Consider the following 7,322-nt stretch of genomic DNA (forward strand, 5'->3'; position numbering starts at 1 on the left):
CCAGTAGTCCACCCCTGTAAATGGCTAATATTCATCCACTTCCAGATGCCCTTCCACTCCCACCCATTCGGCCCATCTCATTGCTGTTATAACTTTGTGTATCTCTGTCATTCTCTCCTGTCTCTCAGCCACACTCCCCTTCATTCTGTCCTACTACTACACCCTCCTCTCACTGTCTCTGTCTCCCTCTTGCTCTTTCTTATCGCTAATATACTATTTCTTCCTCCCCACTGCTTGTGTCTCTTCTTCGTTGTCATTGTCATACACTTCATTCACTCTGTCTCTGGCTCTCCACCACTCCCCCCCTCCCCCCCGGCCTCGCCCCACCACCCTGGGACTGTCTCCTTCACTCGTTTCAAAGAACTGTTCTGTCACTCTCAACTATGCTCCACTGGCTCTGAGCTCCTCTGTTCCCCCCACACTGCCACTGTCCCGTTTGCATTTTCTAAAGCACAACCACTTTCTACCATCTTTCAGTATTTATTACTTTTCTGTCTCTTCGCCACTGCCACTCTCTTCTTCTCTCGCAGCATAAAAGAGCGTGAGTATGTATGCATGCCAAAATCTTTACAAGTGCTGAGGAACGTAGAGTGGGGCAGATAACACTCAGTTTTCATTCAAGAGTCTTTTAATTAAACAGGGGCATATTCGCATTTTTTTCAGTCCGATACGAACATTTCTCAGTTGTTTTCTTTCCTTTCCCTGCTGCAGCAGGGCATATAACTTATATGAAAAGGAAGTTATTGACCAATAAAATATAGATAGTTTACTGACACTACGTGATCAAAACCATCCAGACAACCCAAAACCATATGTATTTCATATTAGATGCATTGCGCTGCCATCTACTGACAGGTACTCCATATCAGCGACCTCAGTAGTCATTAGACATCGCAAGAGAGCAGAATGGGGCGCTCCGTGGAACTCACGGACTTCGAACGTGATCAGGTGATTGGGTGTTACTTATGTCATAGATCTGCACGCGAGATTTCCACACTCCTTACATCCCTAGATCCACTGTTTTCGATGCGATAGTCAAGTGGAAACGTGAAGGGATACGTACAGCACACAAGCAGCAAGTCGACCTCGTCTGTTGAGTGACAGAGACCGCTGGTAGTTGAAGATGTTCGTAACGTGTAATAGGCATACATCTATCCAGACCCTTACACAGGGAATCCAAACTGCATCAGGATCCACTGTAAGAACTTTGACAGTTGGGCGGGAGGTGAGAAAACTTAGATTTCATGATCGAGCGGCCGCTCATAAGCCAGACATCGCTCCAGTAAATGCCAAAGGAGCGTAAACATTGGACGATTGAACAGTGGAAAAATGTTGTGTTGAGTGACGCACCACAGTACACAATGTGGCGATCCGATGGCAGGGTGTGGGAATGACGAATGCCCAGTGAACGTCATCTGCCAGCGTGTGTAGTGCCAACAGTAAAATTCGGAGGCGGTGGTGAGGCGGTGGTGTCAGGGTGCGGTCGTGTTTTTCACGGAGGGGGCTTGCACCCCTTGTTGTTTTGCGTGGCACTATCACACCACAGGCCTACACTGATGTAGGCTCGGGGATGGCGATTACATCTTTCAACACGATCGAGCTTTGTTCATAATTCACAGCCTGTGGCAGAGTGGTTACACGACAATATCATCCCTGTAATGGACTGGTCTGCAGAGAGTCCTAACCTGAATCCTATGGAACACCTTTGGGATGTTTTGGGACGCCGACTTCGTGCCAGACCTCACCGACCGACATAAATACATCTCCTCAGAGCAGCACTCCGTGAAGAATGGGCTGCCATTCCCCAATACCCCTGATCAAACATATGTGTGCGAGAGTGGGATCTGTCATCGAGGCTAAGGGTGGGCCGATACCATATTGAATTCCAGCATTACCGATTGAGGGCGCGACGAACTTGTAAGTCTTTTTCAACCTAGTGTCCAGATACTTTTGATCACATAGTGCATGTGAAACTGAAATAACGCAAAACTGAGTATCGCCTTCAGACCTGATTTTTAGGAGGAAATGGATTTTCATGTGCTTTAGTATTACAACTTGAGGTTCCCAGATTATGACGGAGACACTTTCAGCATATTTCTCCTTGTTCGTCACTTTAAGAATTATGTTTTCGTCCGGATTGGAGATGCGTATTTTGCGTCGACTAGTAGGATGTCTTTTAATCTCTCTAAGTTTAGGAATATATTAGGTTCGCGTGCTGCCAGATGCACACCGATTATCGTTTATTTCATGCTATGCTTCGTAAACGTAAGTCTGATTTAGAGTATTTTTCTAAGATAACTCGGCCTGCGAAAGTTTCTGGAACTCAACAAGCCTCGAAGCAGTTTCAGATCCGCCGGACCTTACATGCAGAACATCATGCGGCCTTAACAGCTGCAGAGGCAGACCAGTCACTAACACGTTGCATTTTAGACCCTGGGTGTCGCAGGTCACTTACAGCTTCCGAGATGCTTGAACACTCTGAGCGACGGCGTTATTTAAATGCTGTGCAAGAAACAGAGAGACTTCATACCCTTACATGTAGAATATTGGAAGCATTTAGTGACGCTGCATTTAATTATGAATCATTTAACTGACTACGTTAATCGTCTATTAGTCATCTTAGGGAGGATAGATCAAAAATGTAAACATCGTAACGAGTTGAAATCGTAGGAAGAAATGGTTGGTCTGTTTTGCTCTGGTGACGAAACCTCACTTAAATTACTAGGAAAGCCAGAGGAACCTCTAAAAACTGCATTTTTGACGGAATTTAATGAATCGATGTGTTGTTAAAATATAATTGGGAAATACAATGCAGCTTTGAGATGACTTCATTTGCTATGGGTACTGAGGTAAAAATGCCGGGATTTCACCTACTCCTACGATTCAAGGTCAAAATTACCGTAATTACATCTTTGCGTGCTCCACATAACCATCAGCATCAGTCCCTACAGACAGACATAACGGGGAATGGAACCAATGAAGCAGCCTGTAAGGATAAATATATCCAAGGCGTGGAAAAAAGAGAATGTTGCTAATTACAAATTTAAAAACTGCATTGGAGAAAATACTAGGACGAGATTACAAAGAAGTGATTCATCCTGTTCATGCACCGAGGGCCGAACTATTAAGTCCGTATACTGCTCCGTTACATAACCACTGGTATGGGAGTACAGCTGCGTGTAACGACTAATTAGTCTGTTCAAGAGCTTCCTTACAAAATTGTCGTACAACCCATCCCAGCTTACTGGTCAAATGAATGAGATACATACAGATATGGTCTAAGTTGGGATACCGAAGGCATGCGAAGAGAGCAAAGGAGGATATTAGACGAACATCAACAAAAGCAAAATGAGTGTAATGGAATGCAGTCGAATTCAATCAGGTGACGCTGAGGAAATTAGATTAGGAAATGAGACACTTAAAGTAGTAGATGAGTTTCGCTAATTGCGAGCAAAATAACTGATGATGGTCGAAGTAGGGAGGATATGAAATGCAGACTGTCAATGGCAAGACAAGTGTTTCTGAAGAAGAGAAATTTGTTAACGTCGAGTATAGATTTCAGTGTCAGGAAGTCTTTTCTGAAAGTATTTGTGTGGAGTGTAGCCATGTATGCAAGAGAAAAATGGATGGTAAATAGTTTAAACAAGAAAGGAATAGAAGCTTTTGAAATGTGATGCTACAGAAGAATGCTCAAGATTAGATGGGTAAAATGGTTCAAATGGCTCTGAGCACTATGGGACTTAACTGCAGAGGTCATCAGTCCCCTAGAACTTAGAACTACTTAAACCTAACTAAACCAATGACATCACGCACAACCATGCCCGAGGCAGGATTCGAACCTGCGACGGTAGTGGTCTTGCGGTTCCAGACTGTAGCGTCGTCTAGTACAGCTCGGCCACCCCGGCTGGCTTAGATGGGTAGATCATGTATCTAATGAGGAGGTAGTGAACAGAAACGGGGAGAAGAGAAATTTGTGATACAGTCTGACCAAAAGGAATCGGTTGGTAGGACACATCCTGAGATATCAAGCGATCACCAAGTGTAGGAAAGCATGTGGTGTAAAAACCGTAGAGACCAAGAGATGAATACTGTAAGCAGATACAGAGGGATGTAGGTTGCAGTAGTTACTCGGAGATGAAGAGGTTTTCACAGGATAGAGTAGCATGGAGAGCTGCATCAAACCAGTCTTTGGACTAAAGACCACAATAACACCGACAACGAAGAGAGCAATTCGAATGGCCACAGGCTTCTCTGAGTCGCATAAGAGCATCAGGGGAACGCTGTAAAGGCCAACCTAGTCTCAGCTATTACTCGAAATCCTCTCTATATAGGGTGACGACCCAGTAAAAAGTTTGGAATCAGAGATTAAACTAGAGCCACCTACGTATTTCATTCTTCCCGTGTACAATACGCAAAACATTGAGGAACCCCTTATGTCGCAGGTTCGAATCCTGCCTCGGGCATGGATGTGTGTGATGTCCTTAGGTTAGTTAGGTTTAAGTAGTTCTAAGTTCTAGGGGACTAATAACCTCAGCAGTTGAGTCCCATAGTGCTCAGAGCCATTTGAACCATTTTTGAACCCCTTATGTGTAGTTCAAGGGAAAGTAATCTATAACAAGCATTCCATCTACATCTACGCACGTACTGCCCAGCCAACACACGGTGAATGCAGGAGGGTTCAGTCCGCCACTACTAGCCATTTCCGTTCCACTCGTAAATTTTCTCAGCAGGTTTTCGCGAATGGAACATCGTCTTCCCTCCATGAGCTCCCATTTGACGTCACCAAGTATCTTAGTAACACTCGCGTGTTTATCGAACCTACCGGTAACAAGTCCAGGAGCACTCCTCTGATTTGCCTCGATATCTTCCTTCAGTTCGACTTGGCGGCCGTACCACACACACGACCAGTACTCAAGAATGGACCGCACAATTCTTCCATACGCGGCCTCCTTTGCAGATGAGCTACACTTCCCTGTAACCGAAGTCGACCATTCGCCTTACCTGTTACCGTCCTTGCGAACTCGCTCCATTGCACATCGCTTTGCAGCGCTACTTCTAGGTATTTCACTGATCAGTTCTTTCGTTACTGTTTCAACATGGATACAGGTTCTCTCTCCCAAAATGTTAGCTAACCACACATAAAACAATGTAGATTACAAAAAGACGTTGCGAAAATGAACATAGAAAACAGTTCCCTATCCACAACAATGCCAACCACAACATCTCATTTCTTTTACACTTAAGAACCAAAGAAACTGGTACACCTGCCTAATATCGTGTAAGGCCCACGCGAGCACAAAGAACTGCCGCAACATGACGTCGTATGGACTCAACTGATGTCTGAAGGTGTGCTGAAGGGAACTGACACCATGAATCCTGCAGGGCTATCCATAAATCCGAAAGAGTACTACAGCATGAAGATCTCTTCTCAACAGCAGTCGTATCTAGTATCTAGACGTATGAGGGGCCACATATCACTCCAACTGCACACGCCCCACGTTACAGACATTCTCCAACAGCTTGAACAGTCCCCTACTGACAAGCAAAGGTCCATAGATTCATGAGGTTGTCTCCACACCCTCACACGTCGATCCGATCGATACAATTTGAGACGAGACTCTTCGGACCAGCCAACATGTTTCCAGTCATCAACAGTCCAGTGTAGGTGTTGACAGGACCAGGCGAGGCGTCAAGTTTTGTATCGTGCGGTGATGAGGGTACACGAATGGGCGCTCTGCTCCGAATGCCCATACCGATGACGTTTCGTTGAATGATTCGCACGCTGTCGATGGCGCAGAATTGAAATCTGCAGCAATTTGCAGAACGGTGGGGCTTCTGTCACGTTGAACTATTCTCTTCAGTCGTCGTTGGTCCCGTTCTTCCAGGATCTTTTTCCGTTCGCAGCGGTGTCGGAGATTTGACTTTTACCAGATTCCAGATATTCACGGTACACTCGTGAAATGGTCGTACGGAAAAATCCCCACTTCATCGCTACCTCGGAGATGCTGTGTCCCATCGCTCGCGCGCCGACAGGAACGCCACATTCAAACTCGTCTTGATTAACTGACATTGTAGCGGCAGTAACCGACCTAACAACTGCGCGAGACACTTTTTGTTTATATAGGCCTTGCCGACAACAGCGCCGTATTCTGCCTGTTTACATATCTCTGCATTTGAATACACATACCTATACCAGTTTCTTTGGCGCTTAAGTGTACAATGCTCCACTAAGCTGAAGCGTTATGTGTCGGAGATAAAAGGTATGGTACTGAAAGTATCATTAGAATCGACGCTGAAGTGTTTTAACGAATGATGACATTTGAGACTGTTCTTGAAAATGCTGCAGTATTGAACAAGATTTTTGTTTAAAAAAGACGAGTAATTCATGTCACACCTCAAAAACTGCAGAAAATGTGCAAAATCAGAAAAACTGGATGAAGCAGGAGTGCTAATCCCGTAAGTTTAGCAGCAAAACTTCTATGAAGTACTGGCGGAGGTAAAGCTGTGAGGAGGGGTCGCGAGTCGTGCTTGGGTGACTCAGCCCGGAGAGCAAAAAGTAAAGTTCCCGAGTTCGAGTCCCGGTCCGGCTCGCAGTATCATTCCTTCAGGAAGTTCCAAGTAGCTGGTTTGCTGTACATCAAAGTCGTCGCTAAATTATGGATGTAGAAGCCCACATTTGGTTACTAGAATCGTAACAGCAGAAGGTACAGAAAATAACTAAATTGTACTTTCTGTGTGTATTCTGAATACGGGCAGATTATATGATTACGTTGTTAGCTGACTGATGACTATACAAGCTGTAGCACACAGAGCCTCCAGTTGTGCCATCAACAGTGGCTGTGATCTGACTGAACACTGAGTCGAACTAAAGCTTAGCTGACAGGTATAGTTACATTCTACCCTTCTTCAACTCTGTACCAGAGCTCAATGGCTGGTGAGTTTTGACATGCCTGTTTCTTAGCAACACGTGACAAGGTGCTTTCAACGGGTGAGAGGTCTGCAAGGACGTGCTGGACATAACAGCCCAACACTCTCTGTATTGATGTACGTTGCGACAGCATGGGAACCATAGAATGAGATTTTCACTCTGCAAGTCGAGCGTACTCTGATATGAAACTTCCTGGCAGATTAAAACTGTGTGCCTGACGGAGACTCGAACTCTGGACCTGAAACTTCCTTGCAGATAAAATCGGTGTGCCCGACTGGGACTCGAACTCGGGACCTTTGGCTTTCGTGGGCAACTGCTCTACCAATCGAGGACTTGCCCGCGAATTCAAAGGTCCCGAGTTCGAGTCTCCGTCCGGCACACGATTTTCATCTGC

This window comes from Schistocerca serialis, unplaced genomic scaffold, assembly GCF_023864345.2.
Source record: "Schistocerca serialis cubense isolate TAMUIC-IGC-003099 unplaced genomic scaffold, iqSchSeri2.2 HiC_scaffold_1444, whole genome shotgun sequence".
Classification (NCBI taxonomy): Eukaryota; Metazoa; Arthropoda; class Insecta; order Orthoptera; family Acrididae; genus Schistocerca; species Schistocerca serialis.